At 38.7% G+C, this 23,821-nt stretch overlaps 1 non-coding gene across 1 annotated transcript; it reads right to left on the bottom strand.

The window, feature by feature from the left end:
* Positions 1–2,144: 2,144 nt before the first annotated feature.
* On the bottom strand, positions 2,145–2,252 carry LOC112699747 (small nucleolar RNA R71). Its single transcript, XR_003152687.1, has one exon. It is a non-coding gene; the product is annotated as a small nucleolar RNA R71 (small nucleolar RNA).
* Between the last annotated feature and the right edge of the window lie 21,569 nt (positions 2,253–23,821).

Below are 23,821 nucleotides of genomic sequence, written 5' to 3'. Positions count from 1 at the left end.
TTGGATTCCTTAATCAGAATCTTCATGGTATAAGCTAGAATCCATTGGCGGTCATTCTTGAGAATCCGGAAAGTCTAAACCTTGTCTGTGGTATTCTGAGTAGGATTCAGGGATAGAATGACTGTGACGAGCTTCAAACTCGCGATTGTGGGGCGTTAGTGACAGACGCAAAAGAATCACTTGATTCTATTCCGACATGATAGAGAACTGACAGATGAATAGCCGTACTGTGACAGAGCGCGTTGAACGCTTTCACTGAGAGGACGGGACTGTAGCCATTGACAACGGTGATGCCCAACATACAGCTTGCCATGGAAAGGAGTAAGAAAGATTGATATCTTTATTTTCTTTTCCACTTAATTTTCGAAAAATCCAAAAAACTTAAAAAATTCTTAAAATCAAAAATATTTTATGTTTCTTGTTTGAGTCTAGTGTCTAATTTTAAGTTTGGTGTCCATTGCATGTCTTTATTCTTCTAATTTTCAAAAATTACATGCATTATATTCTTCATTGATCTTCAAGTTGTTCTTGATGATTTCCTTGATCTGATCTTTATTTGTCTTGAGTGTTTTGTTGTTTCTCATATGCATTATCAATTTGTTAGTGTCAATAGTATACAAACTTCTAAGTTTGGTGTCTTGCATGCATTGTTTATTTGATTTTAGTTGCATTTTGATTATTCCTTATCATTAAAAATTCAAAAAAATTTTAATTTGTGTCTTTTCAAGTCAATAATACAGAGAATTGAAGATTCAGAACATGCAGCAGAGGAATTACACAGAAAATGCTGGGCGTTCAAAACGCCTAGTGAAGAAGGAAAACTGGCATTTAAATGCCAGCCAGGGTACCTGGCTGTGCGTTTAACGCCCAAAAGGGTAGCATTTTGGGCGTTAAACGCCAGAATGGATACCATTCTGGGCGTTTAACGCCAGGATGGCACAAGAGGGAAGATTTTGTTTTTAATTCAAATTTTTTCAAGTTTTCTTCAAAATCAAATCTTTTTCAAATCATATCTTTTCAATCATATATTTTCAAAATCAAATTCTTTCCATTTTCAAAAATACTTGCTAACAATTAATGATTTGATTCAACATTTCAAGTGTGTTGCCTTTTCTGTTGAGAAATATTTAATGTCTGAATCATATCTTTTAAATTTCTTGTTAGTCAAGTCATTAATTTTAAAAATCAAATCTTTTTAAATTATTTTTCAATCATAACTTTTCAATCATATCTTATTAATCACATCTTTTTCAAAATAGTTTTCAATCACATCTTTTTTATTTCTACTTTCAAAAACCTTTTTCAAAAATCACTTTATTTCATTTCCAACTTTAATTTTCGAAAATTATTCATCAAATTTTCAAAATTTCTTTTAAAATCTTTTTAATTTACTTTCAAAAATTCTTCCCCTCTTCTCACATCCTTCTATTCAAGGACTAACACTCCTCCACTATCAACAATTCGAACTCTATCTCTCTTGATAAGTTCGAATTCTTCTTCTTTTACCTCCTCCTTCTATTCTTCTTTTCCTCTGACATCTCAAGGAATCTATATACTGTGACATAGAGGATTTCATATTTTCTTGTTCTCTTCTCTTTCATATGAGCAGGAACAAAGACAAAAGCATTCTTGTTGAGGCTGACCCTAAACCTGAAAGGACCTTGAAGCGAAAGCTAAGAGAAGCTAAAGCACTACTCTCTGTAGAGGACCTAACAGAAATCTTCAAACAAGAAGAAGACATGGCGGCCGAAAACAACAACAATGCCAACAATGCAAGGAAGGTGCTGGGTGACTTTATTGCACCTACTACCGACTTCTATGGGAGAAGCATCTCTATCCCTGCCATTGGAGCAAACAACTTTGAGCTTAAGCTTCAATTAGTTTCTCTAATGCAACAGAATTGCAAGTTCCATGGACTTCCATTGGAAGATCCTCATCAGTTTTTAGCTGAATTCTTGCAAATCTATGACACTGTCAAGACCAATGGGGTTGACCCTGAGGTCTACAGACTTATGTCATTCCCTTTCGCTGTAAGAGACAGAGCTAGGATATGGTTGGACTCACAACCTAAAGAAAGCCTGAACTCTTGGGAAAAGCTAGTCAATGCCTTCTTGGCAATGTTTTTTCCACCTCAAAAATTGAGTAAGCTTAGAGTGGAAGTCCAAACCTTTAGACAGAAGGAAGGTGAATCCCTCTATGAAGCTTGGGAAAGATACAAATAATTGATCAGAAAGTGTCCTTCTGACATGCTTTCTGAATGGAGCATCATAGGCATCTTCTATGATAGTCTGTCTAAACTGTCCAAGATGTCATTGGACAGCTCTGCTGGAGGATCACTTCATCTGAAGAAGATGCCTGCAGAAGCTCAAGAACTCATTGAAATGGTTGCAAATAACCAATTCATGTACACTTCTAAAAGCAATCCTGTGAACAATGGGACGAATCAGAAGAAAGGAGTTCTTGAGATTGATACTCTGAATGCCATATTGGCTCAGAACAAAATATTGACTCAGCAAATCAATATGATTTCTCAAAGTCTGTCCAGAATGCAAGCTGCACCAGGCAGTACTAAGGACGCTTCATCTGAAGAAGAAGCTTATGATCCTGAGAACCCATCAATGGAAGAGGTGAATTACTTGGGAGAACCCTATGGAAACACCTATAATCCTTCATGGAGAAATCATCCAAATCTCTCATGGAAGGATCAACAGAGACCTCAACAAGGTTTCAACAACAATAATGGTGGAAGAAACAGGTTTAGTAATGGCAAGCATTTTCCATCATCTCCTCAGCAACAGACAGAGAATTCTAAGCAGAGCCACTTTGACTTAGCGACCATGGTCTCTGATCTAATTAAAACCACTCAAAGTTTCATGACTGAAACAAGGTCCTCCATTAGAAACTTCGAGGAACAAGTGGGTCAACTGAGTAAGAAAGTTACTGAACTCCCTCCTAGTACTCTTCCAAGCAATACAGAAGAGAATCCAAAAGGAGAGTGTAAGGCCATCAACATGGCCGAATTTGGAGAGGAGAAAGAGGCAGTGATCACCACTGAGGAAGACCTCAATGGACGTCCACTGGCCTCCAATGAGTTCCTTAATGAGGAACCATGGGAATCTGAGGCTCATACTGAGACCATAGAGATTCCATTGGATTTACTTCTTCCATTCATGAGTTCTAATGAGTATTCTTCCTCTGAAGAGGATGAAGATGTCACTCAAGAGCAAGTTGCTAAGTACCTTGGAGCAATCATGAAGCTAAATGACAAGTTATTTGGTAATGAGACATGGGAGGACGAACCCCCTTTGCTCACCAAAGAACTGGATGACTTGACTAGGTAGAGATTACCTCAAAAGAGACAGGACCCTGGGAAGTTCTCAATACCTTGTACATTAGGCACCATGACCTTCGAGAAGGCTCTGTGTGACCTAGGGTCAAGCATAAACCTCATGCCTCTCTCTGTAATAGAGAAGCTAAGGATCTTTGAGGTACAAGCTGCAAGAATCTCACTAGAGATGGCAGACAATTCAAGAAATCAAGCTTATGGACTTGTAGAGGATGTTCTGGTAAAGATTGAAGCCCATTACATCCCTGCTAATTTCATAGTCCTAGAGACTGGGGAGTGCATGGATGAATCCATCATCCTTGGCATACCCTTCCTAGCCACAGTAAAGGCTGTGATTGATGTTGACAGAGGAGAATTGATCATTCAAGTGAATGAAGAATCCTTTGTGTTTAAGGCTCAAGGATATCCATCTGTAACCATGGAGAGAAAGCATGAAGAGCTTCTCTCAAAACAGTCAAACTCTAAGTTTGGTGTTGGGAGGCCACAACCAAATTCTAAGTTTGGTGTTGAAACCTCACATTCAAACTCTAAGTTTGGTGTTGGGAGGTTTCAACATTACTCTAAACATCTGTGAGGCTCCATGAGAGCCCACTGTCAAGCTACTGACATTAAAGAAGCGCTTGTTGAGAGGCAACCCAATGTTATATTTATCTATTTTCCATTGTTATTTTATGTTTTCTATAGGTTGATGATCATGTGAAGTCACAAAAACAATTGAAAAAGCAAAAACAGAATGAAAAACAGAAAGAAAAATAGTACACCCTGGAGGAAAAGCTTGCTGGCATTTAAACGCTAGTAAGGGCAGCAAATGGGTGTTTAAACGCCCAGTCTGGCACCATTCTGGGCGTTTAACGCCAGAAAGGGGCACCAGATTGGCGTTTAACCCCAGAAAGGGGGTACCAGACTGGCGTTTAACGCCAGAAAAGGGCAGCAGCCCGGCGTTTAATGCCAGGATTGGCAGAAAGGGCGTTTTACACGCCACTTGGTGCAGGGATGAGCTATCCTTAACACCTCAGGATCTGTGGACCCCACAGGATCCCCACCTACCCCACCACACTCTCTCTTCTTCACCCATTCACCAATCACCTCAATACCTCTTCCCCAAAAAAACCCTCACCTATCAAATCCCACTATTCTCTTCACCACTCACATCCATCCTTCATAAAACCCCACCTACCCCTCCATCTCTTCCATTTTCTTCTTCTTCTACTCCTTTCTTTCCTCTTTTGCTCGAGGACGAGCAAACCTTCTAAGTTTGGTGTGGTAAAAGCTTTGCTTCAAGAGTTCTATACCAATGCATGGATCACCAAGAACCATGATCAAAGTGTGAACACGGACCTAAAGAATTGGCTTACAATGGTTCGGGGGAAATGCTTAGATTTTAGTCCGGGAAATGTAAGGTTGGCATTCAACTTGCCCATGATGCAAGGAGATGAACACCCCTACACTAGAAGGGTCATCTTTAATCGAAGGTTGGACCAAGTCCTCATAGACATTTGTGAAGAGGGCGCTCAATGGAAGAGAGATTCAAGAGGGAAGCTGGTTCAACTGAGAAGGCATGACCTCAAGCCCGTGGCTAGGGGATGGTTGGAGTTTATGCAACGCTCAATCATTCCCACTAGCAACCGGTCGAAGCTACTATAGACCGGGCTATCATGATTCATAGCATCATGATTGGAGAGGAAGTAGAAGTTCATGAGGTTATATCCCAAGAACTTTAGAAGGTGGCAGACAAGTCCTCTACCTTGGCAAGGTTAGCCTTCCCTCATCTCATTTGTCACCTCTGTAATTCAGTTGGAATTAACATAGAGAGAGACATCCTCATTGATGAGGACAAGCCCATCACTAAGAAGAGGATGGAGCAAACAAGATATCCCACTCATGGACATGAGGAAATTTCTCATCATGAAATCCCTGAGATGCCTCAAGGGATGCACTTTCCTCCATAAAACTATTGGTAGCAAATCAACACCTCCCTAGGAGAATTGAGTTCCAACATGGGACAACAAAGGGTGGAGCACCAAGAACATTCCATCCTCCTCCATGAAATTAGAGAAGATCAAAGAATCATGAGAGAGAAGCAACAAAGGCAAGGAAGAGACATTGAGGAGCTCAAGCACTCCATAAGATCTTCAAGAGGAAGAACAAGCCGCCATCACTAAGGTGGACCCGTTCCTTAATCTCCTTGTTCTTTATTTTTCTGTTTTTTGAAAATCATGCTTTATGTTTTATTTATGTTTGTGTCTTATGATCATTAGTGTCTTAGTGTCTATGCCTTAAAGTTATAAATGTCCTATGAATCCATCACTTTTCTTAAATGAAAAATGTTCTTAATTGAAAAAGAGAAGAATTGCATGAATTTCGAATTTTATAACAGATTAATTATTTTGATGTGGTGGCAATGCTTTTGATTTCTGAATGTATGCTTGAACAGTGCATATGTCTTTTGAATTTGTTGTTCATGAATGTTAAAATTATTGGCTCTTGAAAGAATGATGAAAAAGGAGACATGTTATTGAGGATCTGAAAAATCATAAAAATGATTCTTGAAGCAAGAAAAAGCAGTGAATTCAAAAAAAAAGAGCAAGCAGAAAAAGCCAATAGCCCTTTAAACCAAAAGGCAAGGATAATAAAAAGGATCCAAGGCTTTGAGCATCAGTGGATAGGAGGGCCTACAGGAATAAAATCCTGGCCTAAGCGGCTAAACCAAGCTATCCCTAACCATGTGCTTTTGGCGTGAAGGTGTCAAGTGAAAAGAGTGTGCTTAAGAACCCTAGACACCTCTAATTGGGGACTCTAGCAAAGCTGAGTCACAATCTGAAAAGGTTCACCCAGTTATGTGTCTGTGGCATGGATGTATCCGGTGGGCCCAGAAGTGGATTTTTACGTCATTTACTCATTTTTGTAAATCCTAAGCTACTAGTTCTCTATAAATAGGACCTTTTGCTATTGTATTTTCATCTTTGATCAGTCCTATGCTATCTTAGATCATATCTTTGGACGTCTAGTTCTTAGATCATGGGAGCTAGCCTCTCGGCCATGCCTAGACCTTGTTCTTATGTATTTTCAACGGTAGAGTTTCTACACACCATAGATTAAGGTGTGGAGCTCTGCTGTACCTCGAGTATCAATGCAATTACTACTATTTTCCATTCAATTCACCTTATTCTTGTTCTAAGATATTCATTCGCACTCAAGAACTTGATGAATGTGATGATTATGTGATGCTCATCATCATTCTCACTTATGAACGCGTGCCTGACAACCACTTCCGTTCTACATGCAAATAAGGCTTGAATGTGTATCTCTTGGATTCCTTAATCAGAATCTTTGTGGTATAAGCTAGAATCCATTGGCGGTCATTCTTGAGAATCCAGAAAGTCTAAACCTTGTCTGTGGTATTCCGAGTAGGATTCAGGGATTGAATGACTGTGACGAGCTTCAAACTCGCGATTGTGGGGCGTTAGTGACAGACGCAAAAGAATCACTGGATTCTATTCCGACATGATCGAGAACCGACAGATGAATAGCCGTGCTGTGGCAGAGCGTGTTGAACATTTTCACTGAGAGGATGGGACTGTAGCCATTGACAACAGCGATGCCCAACATACAGCTTGCCATGGAAAGGAATAAGAAGGATTGGATGAAGACAGTAGGAAAGCAGAGAGACGGAAGGGACAAAGCATCTCCATACGCTTATCTGAAATTCTCACCAATGAATTACATAAGTATCTCTATCCTTATTTTATGTTTTATTCATCTTTTAATCATTAATCCTCCATAACCATTTGAATCCGCCTGACTGAGATTTACAAGATGACTATAGCTTGCTTCATACCAACAATCTCCGTGCGATCGACCCTTACTCGCGTAAGGTTTATTACTTGGACGACCTAGTGCATTTGCTGGTTAGTTGTGCGATGTTGTGATAAAGAGTTGAGATTGCAATTGAGCGTACCATGTTGATGGCGCCATTGATGATCACAATTTCGTGCACCAAGTAGCTACCTATAATAACAAACTGGTAATGACTAAGCTAGTACTTATTAGTGTAAAATTGTGGAACCAATTAAAAATGTGTCTGCATATTAATAAAATAACATGAGCTTTAGTGTTTGTTTCTTGTTCTTTACTTGTTTTGTCCATAATATTGGTGAGAGTTCCATCACAGCATAAAAAAGAACATAAGTTTTGATCAATAGATACACAACAAAAAATAGTTCTTTAAGAGATGCTATTTGTATAAAGGTTTCAATTTAAAGCAATGGTTTTGAGTATCTATATTATTTCCATCTCATGATAAATACTGCAAGGCATTTAAATTGCCCACAAGTTTGTTAAAGGTACAATAAAGATAGAGTCTCAATTAATACTCTTACATTATGTTGTTCTTATAATCCAAACGAACAATTTAGAACTCTACGCTTGAACTAACACGACAAAACTCTACACTTATCCTTAAGGAACAGATTACTTATGTATGCACGATTCAAATTGGACAATTAATTCTAATAGAATGCAGGAATATATTTCCAGTAAGGAAACAACTAATGAACCATTTATCTTGAGGTCAACAACTAAGGAAACAATTAAATTGGGACCAGGGTTCGAACCAAAATAGTAACCGAATTGGGAACAAGCAATTGGAGCAAAGAGATTCGATCAACAATCAAAATGATTCAATTAAAACAAAGGTACGAGAACAAAAGATGAAATTGGAAGAATAAGAAAAGGGGGAGTGATAAACCTCTATTTTATGATTTATCGTATGCTCAATTAAGTGTTTTTATCAAATCTTGACCCACTTATTCATATGAATTGCATGATTTTACAATTCCTTCCTTATTTTATGATATATGTGAAAACAGTTTTCTACGCTTTAAAAATGTTAATTTTAATTATCCTTTATTACTATTCGATGCGGTGAACCGTGTGTTGAGTATTTTCAGGATTTATAGGGCAGGAATGGCTTAGAGGACAGAAAGGAAACACGCAAAAATGGAAGGAACGCACAAAAAAGAGTTTTTGAAGAAATGGCAACGACACGAACGCATGGATGACGCGAACGCGTGCCTCGCGCAAAATGGCATCGACGTGTACACGTGGACGACGTGTACGCGTGGACGACGCGGACACGTGACTAGCGCGAAACACAACTGACACGGTCGTGTGACTGACGCGGACGCGTGGAAAGGAAAAACTCCATATGACGCGCACGCGTGACCCACACGCACGTGTGACGTATGCCACGTGCAGAAAATTGCAGAAGTCGCCCCAGCAATTTCTAGACCCTTTTTCGGTCTAAATCCAAGCCCAGAAAACACATATTAGAGGCTATAAAGTGGGAGAATCCATTCATTCAAAAAAAGAAGTGGATAATTCAAAATTTTAGTTTTAAATGTAGTTTTTAGAGAGATAGGCTCTCTCCTCTCTCTTAGGATTTAGGATTAGGATTTCATCTTCTTTATTCCAGGTTCAATGTTCTTTTACTTTGGTTTCTCTTCAACTTTTATTTATTCTAATGCTTTTATTTGTTAATTACTTATGTTTCCAAATTGGTTTACGAACCTTCTCATGTTAGATTTTAATATTCTATTTAATGCAATCTGAGGTATTTCAGATTTATGATTGCTTTCTTAAATTTATCCAAATTATTTTCATTCAAGTAGATATTTTCCCCTTTTGGCTTTGGTTGAATAATTGGTGACACTTGAGTTATCAAACTCAGCAGTTGGCTGGAAATTGGGATTGCTGATTGATTTGGACCCCTCTAAAGCTAGTCTTTCCATAGGAGTTGACTAAGACTTGGGGAATCAAGATAATTAGTCCACTTGACTTTCTTTTATTTAGTAAGGGTTAACTAAGTGGGAGCAATAAACAATTCTCATCACACCGGATAAGGATAACTAGGATAGGATTTCCAGTTCTCATACCTGATGCCAGGACATCCTGGCTAGTTTTACTAGCCATTTTTTGTATGCTTTAGGTTGGTTTCATGCATTTTCTTAGGACATAAGCAAGTATTTGGATGAGAATTGTATGCATGCCTTGATTCAATCAAACATTGTTAAATATGTGCATTTTCATGAGATTTATGCAAGAATTGTTTGATGTTATGAATGATGCAAAATCTTGTGATTTAGCAAGGCTTTGATGCATGTGTTTGGTTGATGATAGGTGAAGCAAAGAGCCCTAGAGCAAGAAGGAAGTCACCAAGGGCGTTGCCAACTCTAGAAAGGCGTTGCCAACGCCAATGTGCACAGCAAACTTGAAGCTAGGAAACAACCACGAGCACGTTGCTAACTTGGAGTGCATTGGCGGGTTTGGCAACAACTCAAGGCAGCTTGGATGATGACTCTCCCATTCAAGCACGTTGCCAACGTTGGGATGCATAGGCGTGTTCAATAACAATGCCAAGCAGCAAGTATGGAGCCATGAGGAAGGCTCGAGCACGTTGTCAACTCCAGGATACATAGGCGTGTTCATTGGCAACGCATCATACAAGCAAGCTAGGCAACCTTGGGAATGAAGAGCACGTTGCTAACTTGGGAATGCATTGGCGTGCTCATCAACAACGCAGTAATGCTTGGAGCTAGGAAGCATAAGTTAGCACGTTGTCAACTTGAAAGAACAAAGGAGTGTTCGCCAAAAACGCTGGTGAGCTGGACAGCCTGACCTTACCTCCTTCAATGGAGTATATCTTGAGCTACAAAACTCCAAATGAGGTAATTCCAACGGCATTTGAAAGTAGACATCCAGAGCTTTCCAACCATATATCATAGTATGGGATTGGCATTCATTTTAAGCTTCAAAAGCTGGCTTCATTTAGAGCTTCAGAATCTGAGCACGTTGGCAACGCTGGAAACAAGGGCGTTTTCACCAAAAACGTGTGCGATTTTGGGAGCCTGACCCTGTCTCCTTCAAACGAGCATAACTTGAGTTATAGAGATCCAAATTGAGTGCTTTCAGTTGCGTTGGAAAGCTGAAATTCAGAGCTTTCCAACCATAAATAATAGTATATAGTGGAGCATGAAATGGAAGCTCGAATTAGAGTCATCTTTAGGCCCCAAAAACACGGAAATGAGGTTGAAATTCAAGGAAGCATGAATGAGCCCATGAGGAAGCAGCGGGCACGTTGGCAACGTGCCAATAAGGGGGAGTGTTCAGCAACAACGCCAGCCCCATGTCCTATTAACAAACTGGAAGAAGAGGAAGAAAGTGAACAACATGTCAACCATAGGTATAATTTCTCTTCTCTGTTTTGTTTTCGTTCTTTGTTTTATTTAAATTCAATAAATTGGCATATGGTTACATTTTAAGTTTGGTGTTGCCTTGCAACAAATTGTTTTCAATCTTTTTGGATGATTGCATCAAATCAAAAATGAAAGTGACACGCCAAGATTCTATGTTTGGTGTGCCATTTATTTTCTATGCAATTTATTCAAGCAACACTACTTGTCTGCATAATCATAATGCCTCTGCAGTTTTAGTTTTCTCTTTTGATTTGACACTTTTGCATTCTACTTGCTTTAGTTATTTTTCTATCTTTAAATGCTTTCATTTAGTTTGGTTATTAACTGTTTTTGTTAATACATTACCAAGAGATCCTTATTAATGACAGATTCTTAGCTTGGTGATTGTATTTAACATACAACAGTTTCATTTGCTTAGTTTTAATTCAAATAAATTGACATATGATTGCATTCTAAGTTTGGTGTTGCTATGCAACAAAATTCGTTTCCAATCTTTACTGGATACTTGCATTAATTCCAAGTGAAAGTGTCACACTAAGTTTGGTGTGCCACTTATCTTTTATGCAATGTATTGTGCTCACCTTCTTAAGTTTGCAATCAAAATGTCTCTGTCTCTTGTGCCTTAATTGTTATCTTTAATTTTGCTTACTTGAAACACATGTGCTACTAATGTTTTATTGTGTAAGACATTCATGATCTATCTTAGCCCCATAGCCACGGTTCTAATTGTTGCTTGAGGACAAGCAATCATTCTAAGTTTGGTGTGGGAAGGGAAAGAAAAGGAAGAAAAGGACAACAATAGAGAAGATAAATTACAAGGTTGTAAAGTTCTTTTTCCTCTCATTTATTTCCAGCACTTTAAATTGCATGATTGTCTTATTACCTTCTTTATATACATGTGTGGTATGAATAGGCATAGTTTGATTTCTAAATTGCAACATGCTGCTGTGACATTATGACTACCAACTTGAGTTTTGTGAATACAAAAGCAATAAAGTATCATGATCTTAAACAAACAAGGAATTAAAGAAGAATTTAGTATGTGCATACAAGTATTGGAAAGCTAGTATGATTGATTGTTGCTCAAGTACATTAGATTTTATTTAATTGAAGTTTTCATCTAGGACATTTTGTGAAATCTTTTGAAAATCATGAAAACCTTGAAGAAGCAAATGCAATTAAGGCAAGAAGAGAAAAAGGGAAAGAATGAGAAAGCTGAAGGCTCTGAGTACCAATGACAATTTTATTGTTATGTACTTGTGGTGTTTATGTATCAAGTAAAATGCTTGAAAACAAAACACTTAGAAGTCAAGGCTAGGCTCAAGTGCAAAAGCACTCCCTCAAAGCTCAAGGCTCTGAGCATCAATGATTAGAGAGTCAAGAAAAGAAATAAATGAGCTTAATGAAGTCCTCTAATTAAATGCTTGTGGTGCTTATGTATCAAGTGGTAATACTTGAAAGCAAAGCATTTAGAGTCGTAGTTTTGTTATCAACTCATGGGGCAAAGCACCCAAAAGGAGAAGCTAATAAGAAAATCAAAAGCTTGTTTCAAGGAAGAAATATAAGAAAAAGATTTCATAAATTGAGCTAGATAGAAGCATCAATCATTTACATTTCTTTTGTGATTGTAGCATGCATAGAAAACTAGCTTGCCATGAACATTAACTTGCTATTCTTCTAACCTTGGATTGTCAATCTCTATTGCATGATTCTTTTCTTGCTTGAGGACAAGCAAGGTTTAAGTTTGGTGTTGTGATGCCAGGGCATCCTGGCTAGTTTTACTAGCCATTTTTTGTATGCTTTAGGTTGGTTTCATGCATTTTCTTAGGCAATAAGCAAGTATTTGGATGAGAATTGTATGCATGCCTTGATTCAATCAAACATTGTTAAATATGTGCATTTTCAAGAGATTTATGCAAGAATTGTTTGATGTTATGAATGATGCAAAATCTTGTGATTTAGCAAGGCTTTGATGCATGTGTTTGGTTGATGATAGGTGAAGCAAAGAGCCCTGGAGCAAGAAGGAAGTCACCAAGGGCGTTGCCAACTCTAGAAAGGCGTTGCCAACGCCAATGTGCGCAGCAAACTTGAAGCTAGGAAACAACCACGAGCACGTTGCTAACTTGGAGTGCATTGGCGTGTTTGGTAACAACTCAAGGCAGCTTGGATGATGACTCTCCCATTCAAGCACGTTGCCAACGTTGGGATGCATAGGCGTGTTCAATAACAATGCCAAGCAGCAAGTATGGAGCCATGAGGAAGGCTCGAGCACGTTGTCAACTCCAGAATACATAGGCGTGTTCATTGGCAACGCATCATACAAGCAAGCTAGGCAACCTTGGGAATGAAGAGCACGTTGCTAACTTGGGAATGCATTGGCGTGCTCATCAACAACGCAGCAATGCTTGGAGCTAGGAAGCATAAGTTAGCACGTTGGCAACTTGAAAGAACAAAGGAGTGTTTGCCAAAAACGCTGGTGAGCTGGACAGCCTGACCTTACCTCCTTCAATGGAGTATATCTTGAGCTACAAAACTCCAAATGAGGTGATTCCAATGGCATTTGAAATTAGACATCCAGAGCTTTCCAACCATATATCATAGTATGGGATTGGCATTCATTTTAAGCTTCAAAAGCCGGCTTCATTTAGAGCTTCAGAATCTGAGCACGTTGCCAACGCTGGAAACAAGGGCGTTTTCACCAAAAATGTGTGCGATTTTGGCAGCCTGACCCTGTCTCCTTCAAACGAGCATAACTTGAGTTATAGAGATCCAAATTGAGTGCTTCCAGTTGCGTTGGAAAGCTGATATTCAGAGCTTTCCAACCATATATAATAGTCTATAGTGGAGCATGAAATGGAAGCTCGAATCAGAGTCATCTTTAGGCCCCAAAAACACAGAAATGAGGTTGAAATTCAAGGAAGCATGAATGAGCCCATGAGGAAGCAGCGGGCACGTTGGCAACGTGCCAACAAGAGGGAGAGCAACAACGCCAGCCCCATGTCCCAGCCTTAGGAGGTTTGGCACGTTGGCAACTTGGAAGAGAGGGGCGTGTTCAGCAACAACTCCAACAAACTTGGCAGCCTGACCTTACCTTCTTTGAGGAAGCATAACTTGAGCTAGAAAAATCCGATTGAGATGATTCCAAGTGCATTAGAAAGAAGACACTCTGAGCTTTCCAATGACGTATGATAGTCCATATTGAAATAGAGGATTGACACTCAAATTCTGGGCAACATTAAGCATGAAAGTAGAGTCAAGAAGAAGAAAAGCAAGTTGTTAGCAACAACTTGGGCTAACAACGCCCAAACACCAATGCCCACTTCCAGGAAAATACTTTGCACGTTGCCAACGTGCATTAAGGCTAGCGTTATTGGCAAAAACGCCAAGCCATTTGGCCAAAACAATAAAAATGGGTCCTGTTTCCTCTATTTGACAAGAATTCTTTCATGAGCTAGCTAACCTCAAGCATGCAAAACCCATAAATCTCAATCAATCAAGGCCACAAGAATCATCTAGAATAGTTGATTTTCATTTAATTGTAATTTTCTTTTAATTTCATTTCAATTTGTAATTTAGGAAAGCCTATATAAAGGCCATAGTTTCATAGAATTGGGGGGTTGGATTGGGGGGATACGGAGGAGACCAATTTGAAATTCTGTGGATTGGCACACTCCATTAAGAGTGGGTCTTCGGACCCCTCCCCTTCATACACTCTTCTTCACTTCCCCTTCTCTTCTTCCTTAGTAGTAGTGTAGTTTAATTTGTAGTTTTCATCTATGAATTCTTGAATCTCAATTTCTGTTTTGAAGTCTCACTCTTTATTTTCATGCACTTTAGTTTCATGCAATTTAGTTTTCAATTGGAGCTATGATTCACTAAACTCCACTTTCATTAGGGGGAAGAGCTCTGTTTATTTGAATGAATTGATAAATCTTCTTCTCCTTCTCAATTCAAGTGGTTAATCCAAGAGGAAACTCTTGTTCCTCAAAGATTCAGTCACCATCGAGAGAGGGGTTAATCTATATGAATTGTGTGGTGAATTTGAGAAATGAGCCACATAGTTCAGTTTAGAGTTCATCCTTTCATGATCTCCTTAATCAATACACTTTGGTTGGTATGTGAGATGTAACCTTCCTTGGTTGAGATTCTGGAAATTGTGTGGCTTGGATTAGAAATTGAGCTTCATCTCTTCTCATGAACAATTAGATCACGAGAGTGGCAATTGGTTATGTTGAGAGAAATTGGATCACCAAGAGATTGGGATTCAATTACCCATAACTTGCCATGGATCTATACCCATGATTGAGAAGGAATTGATCAACATCAATTCATTAGAATTTGCATCTCCGATCCCTAATGATTCTCTCTATCATTTATTCTCATTTCTTTTGCTCTTAGTTGTTTGACCACCCATTACCCCATTTTCCTTCTACATTCTTGCAATTTATTATTCTTGTCATCTACATTCTGTCTCTTTATTTCTTGCTCTTTGCTCTTATGCTCTTTAAATTTCTGCAACCTTTAATTCCTTAAAATTTATATTTGATGTCATTTAAGTTTCTTGCATTTTAAGTTTCAGTTATTTGCTTCCATTTTCGCTCTAGATTCTAGTTCTTTAAATTCCTTGCCATCTAAATTCCTGCAATTATGTTCAAAAATCACAATGCTCATGAAATCAAAACCATGTTTGCTTGACTAAATCTATCATTTAACTAAAGTTGCTTAATCTACCAATCTCCGTGGGATCGACCTCACTCTTAGTGAGTTTTATTACTTGATACGACCCGGTATACTTGCCGGTAATTACGTGAAACTAATTTTTACGTATCAATACCTTGCCAAGAGATTTTCCAATTATTAATTTATTTTTTTTAATTTAAATTACTTGTTCCTTATTTCTAAAACCCAAAAAGATACTTTTCCATAACCAATAATAAATCATACTTCCCTACAATTCCTAGAGAAGACGACCCGAGGTTTAAATACTTCAGTTATAAATTTTATTGTGTATGCTTAAGTGACAAACAAAACTTTTGTACGAAAGGATTCTCTGTTGGTTTAGAAACTATACTTACAATGCGATTATATTTGTGAATTTCTTTACTAGCAGAAATCCGTTCGTCAAAATGGCGCCATTGCCGGGGAATTACAAATGTGTGCCTTATTATTGGTTATTGTAAATATTTTATTTTGCTTGTTTATTTGTTTTTATTTTTGTTTTTAATTTTTATTAGCTACTATGAGTTCTCACCCTCGTTGCTTTGAGTTTGGTTCTAATGTTGTTGAAAAGAATGGAAGCTATAATAGGAACATGCATCAAGGTCAAAACAATCAGAGATGGACGGAGCCACGAGGATCTGATCAACCCTTTTTGGCAACAACACCTTCCAAGATACCATGGACAACGACCATTCTACAATGCATGCCAAGACAATAGTTATGATGGAACTCTTCGTGACAACCAACCTCCACCAAATTACTCTGGTCAATAGCCATTCCAGGGAGCGTACCAAGATGATGAATATGGTGGACCCCCTTGTAATTACCAGCAAGCCCCACCATATGCTTATGAATCACCTCCCTAACACACCTTTGAACCACCATACTCACAAGCCCTCTACTACCAAACACCCTCATCTAATCCTAACCCTTATCTACCATATCAACCACCCTATGAGCCATATCAGCCATACATAGATCCACCCCAATTCTAACCCAATTACTCCCAAGAACCACCACCTCCATATACACCACATCTATATCCATCAATCCAAGAGCCTTATGGTCCTATTTATGATATCCAAGCAGAACAAGAGTCAAGGGATCGTCTCAAGGAAACAATGGATCAATTTCAAGCAACCCTCCGTCAATTGGACCGAGCGGTAAGCCAAATGGCCTCTGAAGCTCTCATGGCTAAAGAATCTCAATTTGAGAACAAGGGACTAAAGTATGTGGTGCAACAAGTGGAAAAGATGGAGAGTGATGAACCACCACATCCTTATCATGAGGAACCACCCTCTTATCATGAACCTTTCCTCCGAAGTAATGAACCCTCATATCCACCCCAATCTCCAATGGATGACATCCTTCGTGTTCTTCTTCAAGGGCAAGCAAAGATGAAAAGGGATGTACTAGAATTCGTGACTGCCTTAACCGAGGTAGTAAATCAATTATCTTCCCAACATCTGAGTACTCAAAATACTCCCATGACTACATGTGGAGAATCAATAGAAGAGCGAAGCATGAAGGAGACACTAGAAACTCCGGTGGACAATGAGGAACATGGGTTTGTATTGGAACAAGTGGAGGAAGCCATAATAGTTGAAGAGGAAGAAGTGGTTAAAGACTTAGGAGACGCTGAACCTCCATGGAAATCTAGAATTGTAGAGTATTCCTCCAAGAAGATTGAGATTGATGTCAAGGAGGCTAGTGCAAACCCTCCATGGCATGTTCCCTATGAAGACTTAGATGGGATAGATCAAGAAGCAAGTTCCCTTGGTGATGAGGATCATGAATCAAGTCCTCCTAGTGATGAACCCACTAAATATGAAGATCCTTCTTTGATTGAATCTGAGAATAATGTGGGACTGGAAGTCCTTCAGGAAGGTTGGTCGGGAGTTCGAAATGCCTTGTCAAGATCATTAGAGACTTCTCCACCTAGGTTACCATCTACTCCTTTACTTGAGTGGGTAAAACTTATCTCTTCTCATCTTCCTATCCCACTTGAGTATGGTATTCTTGAAACGGACGGCCAACTCATGAAGCTTTGTGACATAAAGCGTAAGAGGAGACTGTTTCATGGTTGGAGTTGCAAATCAAGGCTCATCAATGTTGATATTTTAAGAGCTAGATGTAAGGGCTCAACTGGTGATAATTTGGTTAGTTCTAAAAGAAGAGTTTGGTACTCCGTAGAGAATTTAGACTGCTTGCCACCCGGTTGGGACAATGATGATCCACTTCAGGACGGGATGCAGATACAAGATTTGGGATCCGGGCATACATGAGGATCGACTTTGGGAGCTCAAAGCTTGCAAAGAACTCCCTCAAGGCTTGGCAAATTTACTTAAGAATGATAGAGCTTATTGGAAGTCCAAGCATTGGTGAAAGTTTCAAGACGAGTTCAAGCACAAGCCACCATGACAAGGAGCTCACCATATGTCCAACTTAAGGACTTTAACTAAAAGTGCTAGGTGGGAGACAACCCACCATGGTATAATCGTTCCTTTTATTCCTAGTTTATTTTATTTTAATTTTATTAGTGTCATTCATAATGTTTGCATTAGCATCTGCATTCTGCATAAAAAAAACTGAACAGAAAGTTGCGTGGGAACTGTGCAAGAAGTGTGCTAATAGCATAAGCATCTCATGCGTACGCGTCATTTGAGATTTTGGCCCTTCACACGTTTGCGTCAACGACGCGCATGCGTAACCCTGCGAATTCGACGTAAAAGGTATATTGGCCGAAAGTTGGGCTGGCTTGGTGTTGGCATTGTGCCCGAGGCACAAATCACATCACGCGTACGCGTCATGGACGCGTGTGCGTCATTTTCAAATTATATGCTTCCATGCGTGTGCGTGCCTGACGCGCACACATCATATGACATGTTGGCACACATCCCAAAATGAACAGAAGGTTGTGCAAGTGCCACGTTGTCCTCGCGCTAGTAGCACAAACACGGTCATGCGTACGCGTGACCGACGCTTACGCGTTGCCCCCCTCAGTGCACAACCCACGCGTATGCGTGGACCACGCGTATGCGTCGTGCGCGCAACACACCCAGAACCCTGCGCAACCCTGTTTTCTTATCTTATCTTTCCAAATCCTAATTTCCTTCTCTCTTCTTTCTTCTTCTTTCTTTTCTTTCTTCACTCTTTTCTTCTTCTTATCATATTTTCTTCACCTTCCATTCTCCATTACCTCTCTTTCTCACCTTCTTCCCAAGGTTCTTTCTTTCTATTTTCTTTTTCTTCTTCTTTTTTATTTATTTCTTTTTGCATTATTCTAATTGGTGTTAGAAATCTAAGTTGGGTGATTATTTTCCTATAATTGCTTGTGGATTATTAAGAAATTGTTTGACAATTATTATTAATTATTTTTGGATTGCTTGCATGCTTTCAGTTTTAATTATTTTCTTATCATATTAAACATGCATACTAAGTGTTTGTGAAAAAGCCCGTATGGCATTTTGTATTTTTAATTGTTCCATTCCTCTACTCTAATGCTTGTCTTTCTCTACACCCTTAAAATCCTTTCTATTAATTTAAAATAATTGTCAATACAAACGTGATTATCAGTTTGTTACGAGTGATAATATATTTTAGTTATTGATGCTTGATCTATGCTACTCATGCCTTTACCGGCATGCCAATGAATATCTTGCATCTAATTGCCATAATCTACACTTGCTATATTACCATTGATGAACTAATTGCATGTAGTCGCGACCATGTATTTAGATCATTACTTTTACCTTGGCAAGATTATCACTCGTACTGTCTCTTTCCTTGCCCTATCCCTTTGAACTCATACACCTTTCTTCTTTTTCCCCTTTTCAGGATGGCCACCAAAAAGGGTAAGGAGAAAGCTGCTTCCAACCCACCGGGAAGGAGAGGAGTAAAAAAAGCACCAGCTGAGGAACCACCACACCCATCCACTTGCACGTCTCTGCATGCACTGAGGAAGGTGCAATTTTTAAGTGTGGGGAGGTCGATACCGACTTCTGGTGGTTAGCTACTTCCTTTTCAACACCAATTCTTACTCTTCTTTGTAGTTAGTTGTTGCACTTGCATCTTTGATTACATGTTTGTTACATTGTGTGCATATTTTACCACTACTTGGTTGAGGTAATATTTTCTTTTTCAAGAAACCTTTTATAGCATTTCACTAATTTTAATTAAAATTTTTGAGAATTTTTTTTGAAGAAATATTATTTTGGAACATGGTTTAGAGCTCGAACATACAAAACCAGCGAGATTTTGAGCCTACTTGATTGGTTGGATCTTATAAACCAATATTTTATTTTTTTGGTATGTGTTGTTCTCTCTAAAATTGTGATCTTTGTCTTGCTTGATTCTATATTTCCATTGTTTAATGTATGCATGCACTTATGTGAAATATTTGGTTTGAGAATTGAGTATGTTAGAATTTTCTGAAAATATGGACAAGAATGTTAAGAACATGTTTATGCATTCAATACCTTAATCATATGCATTGAAAAAGAAAAGAAAAAAATATTATTATTAAGAAAAGAAAAATAAAAAAAGAAAAAAAGAAAAAAATATAACAAAATGAGAGAAAAAGAAAAGGAAAAGAGCAAATAATATAAGGGGATAAAAATGCCCCAAAGTAAATGGTGAAAACAATGGATATGAATTGTACTCAAATTCGGATGCATGAATATGTGGAAAACATGATTAATGGATAGTTAGGTTTTATATTATGATTATATGGATTGTCTTAAGTTAGGTGGAAAGTTTAAGTTAATTAAGGATTCAGATTTTAGTCCGCATGGCCAAATACAATCCTACCTTGATCCTAACCCCATTACAACCCTTACAAGACCTCTATCTTGATATGTGTATTTTGTGTATTAAATTTTTGTTGATTGTTAGATGAAAAACAAGCCTTAGAAAGCAAGGTTAGTAGAGAATTGAGAGATCGAACCTTAAACACCTGAGCGATTAGAGTGCATACACTTCCAGTGAGGGTTCGATGCTCGATTCTTTGTTCCCGGCTTTCATGAGCTATTTTCTTCTGCAAGTTTACTTGTACTTTATTTTGTGATTTGAATTAGTGAAATCCAGTTCATATTTGTTCTTGAAATATTTACTTACTTTTCACCAACTAGGTAAAAGCATTTCATATTTAGTTGCATTCATATAGATAGGTTGTATTTCATACTTTCTACCATTCCTCTTCACTCCTTTATAGCTTCTCTTGAGCTTATCATGAGGACATGCTATTGTTTAAGTGTGGGGAGGTGGATAAACCTCTATTTTATGATTTATCTTATGCTCAATTAAGTGTTTTTATCAAATCTTTACCCACTTATACATATGAATTGCATGATTTTACAATTCCTTCCTTATTTTATGATATATGTGAAAACATGTTTTCTATGCGTTAAAAATGTTAATTTTAATTATCCTTTATTACCATTCAATGCCGTGATCCGTGTGTTGAGTATTTTCAGGCTTATAGGGCAGGAATCGCTTAAAGGACAGAAAGGAAACACGCAAAAATGGAAGAAATGCACAAAATGGAGTTTTTGAAGAAATGGCAGCGACGCAAACGCATGGACGACGCGAACGCGTGCCTCACGCAAAATGGCATCGACGCGTACGTGTGGATGACGCGGACGCATGACTAGCGCGAAACACAATTAACACGGACGCATGACTAACACGGACGCGTGACTGACGCGGACGCGTGGAAAGGAAAAACTCCAGATGACGTGCACGCGTGACCCACGCGCACGCGTGACGTACGCCATGTGCAGAAAATTGCAGAAGTCACCCCCAGTGATTTCTGGACCCTTTTTCAGTCCAAATCCAAGCTCAGAAAGCACAAATTAGAGGCTATAAAGTGGGAGAATCCATTCATTCAAAAGAAGAAGTGGATAATTCACAATTTTAGTTTTAGATGTAGTTTTTAGAGAGAGAGAGAGAGGCTCTCTTCTCTCTCTTAGGATTTAGGATTTCATCTTCTTTATTCCAAGTTCAATGTTCTTTTACTTTGGTTTCTCTTCTACTTTTATTTATTCTAATGTTTTTTTTGTTAATTACTTATGTTGCCAAATTGGTTTACGAACCTTCTCATGTTAGATTTGAATATTCTATTTAATGCAATTTGAGGTATTTCAGATTTATGATTGCTTCCTTAAATTTATTGATGCTTCTAACTAATCCAAATTATTTTCATTCAAGTAGATATTCTTCCCTTTTGCATTTGGCTGAGTAATTGGTGACACTTGAGTTATCAAACTCAACAGTTGATTGGAAATTGGGATTGCTAATTGATTTGGATCCCTCTAAAGTTAGTCTTTCCATAGGAGTTGACTAGGACTTGGGAAATCAAGTTAATTAGTCCACTTGACTTTCCTTTATTCAGTAAGGGTTAACTAAGTGGGAGCAATAAACAATTTTCATCACACCTGATAAGGATAACTAGAATAGGATTTTCAGTTCTCATACCTTGTCAAGAGTTTTTCTAATTATTAATTTATTTTTCTTGTAATTTAAATTACTTGTTCCTTATTTCTAAAACCTAAAAAGATACTTTTCCATAACCAATAATAAATCATACTTCCTTGCAATTCCTTGAGAAAACGACCCAAGGTTTAAATACTTCGGTTATAAATTTTATTGGGTTTGCTTAAGTGACAAACAAAACTTTTGTACGAAAGGATTCTCTGTTGGTTTAGAAACTATACTTACAACGCGATTATATTTGTGAATTTCTTTACTGGCAGAAATCCATTCATCAGGGAGAAAGCAAACCAGGAAGCCAGGAGAGGGTGCATTCGAGCAGCGCACAACATGGCAAGGGGGTAAGGTTGAGGATGACATCGGGGCGATTGGGAAGCCACGCGATGCACTAGGACGTGCACAGTGAAAAGATGAACAACAGACGTGCCTCTCCACCTTCCTTTTGTGTGTGGGAGCTATGCAGCAGCTTGAGCATATCTATGACAAGGAATGATGTAGCAGCTTGGTGCACGAAATTGTGATCTCAATGGTGCAAAGAACTTGGTACGCACAATTGTAATCTCAACTCTTTTTCACAACTTCGCACAACTAACCAGCAAGTGCACTGGGTCGTCTAAGTAATAAACCTTACGTGAGTAAGGGACGATCCCACGGAGATTGTCGGCTTGAAGCAAGCTATGGTCATCTTGTAATTCTTAGTTAGTCAGATTCAAATGGTTATAGAGTTTTGATAATTAAAATATAAATAAAACATAAAATAAAGATAGAGATACTTATGCAATTCATTGGTGGGAATTTCAGATAAGCGTATAGAGATGCGTTATTCTTTTTGAATCTCTTCTTTCCTACTGCCTTCATCCAATTCTTCATACTCCTTTCTATGGCAAGCTGTATGTTGGGTGTCACCGTTGTCAATGGCTACTTCCCGTCCTCTCAGAGAAAATGGTCCTCTACGGTTTCTGTATGGCTAATCAACTGTCGGATTTCTCGTCTCGGATGAAAAATACCAGGCACAGCTACCGCATGGCTAATCAGCTGTTGGTTCTCGATCATGTAAGAATAGGATTTACTATCCTTTTGTGTCTGTCACTATGCCCTACAGTCGCGAGTTTGAAGGATCAACAGAGACCTCAACAAGGTTTCAACAACAATAATGATGGAAGAAACAGGTTTAGCAATAGCAAGCCTTTTCCATCATCTTCTCAGCAACAGACAGAGAGTTCTAAGCAGAATACCTCTGACTTAGCAACCATGGTCTCTGATCTAATCAAAACCACTCAAAGTTTCATGACTGAAACAAGGTCCTCCATTAGAAATTTGGAGGCACAAGTGGGTCAGCTGAGCAAGAAAATTACTGAACTCCCTCCTAGTACTCTTCCAAGCAATACAGAAGAAAATCCAAAAGGAGAATGCAAAGCCATCAACATGGCCGAATTTGGAGAGGAGGAAGAGGTAGTGAACGCCACTGAGGAAGACCTCAATGGACGTCCACTGGCCTCCAATGAGTCCCCCAATGAGGAACCATGGGAATCTGAGGCTCAAAATGAGACCATAAAGGTTCCATTGGACTTACTTCTGCCATTCATGAGCTCTGATGAGTATTCTTCCTCTGAAGAGGATGAGTATGTCACTGAAAAGCAAGTTGCTAAATACCTTGGAGCAATCATGAAGCTAAATGACAAGTTATTTGGAAATGAGACTTGGGAAGATGAACCCCCTTTGCTCACCAAGGAACTGGATGACTTGTCTAGGCAGAAACTGCCTCAAAAGAGACAGGATCCTGGGAAGTTTTCAATACCTTGTACCATAGGCACCATGACCTTCAAGAAGGCCTTGTGTGACTTAGGGTCAAGTGTAAACCTCATGCCTCTCTCTGTAGTGGAGAAGTTAGGGATCTGTGAGGTGCAAGCTGCAAAAATCTCACTAGAGATGGCACACAATTCAAGAAAACAAGCCTATGGACTTGTAGAGGATGTTCTGGTAAAAGTTGAAGACCATTACATCCCTGCTGATT

Source organism: Arachis hypogaea, chromosome 6 (assembly GCF_003086295.3).
Source record: "Arachis hypogaea cultivar Tifrunner chromosome 6, arahy.Tifrunner.gnm2.J5K5, whole genome shotgun sequence".
NCBI lineage: Eukaryota > Viridiplantae > Streptophyta > Magnoliopsida > Fabales > Fabaceae > Arachis > Arachis hypogaea.
Note: the sequence above shows the minus strand (reverse complement) of the source record. Positions and strands in the feature narration are given on the sequence as shown.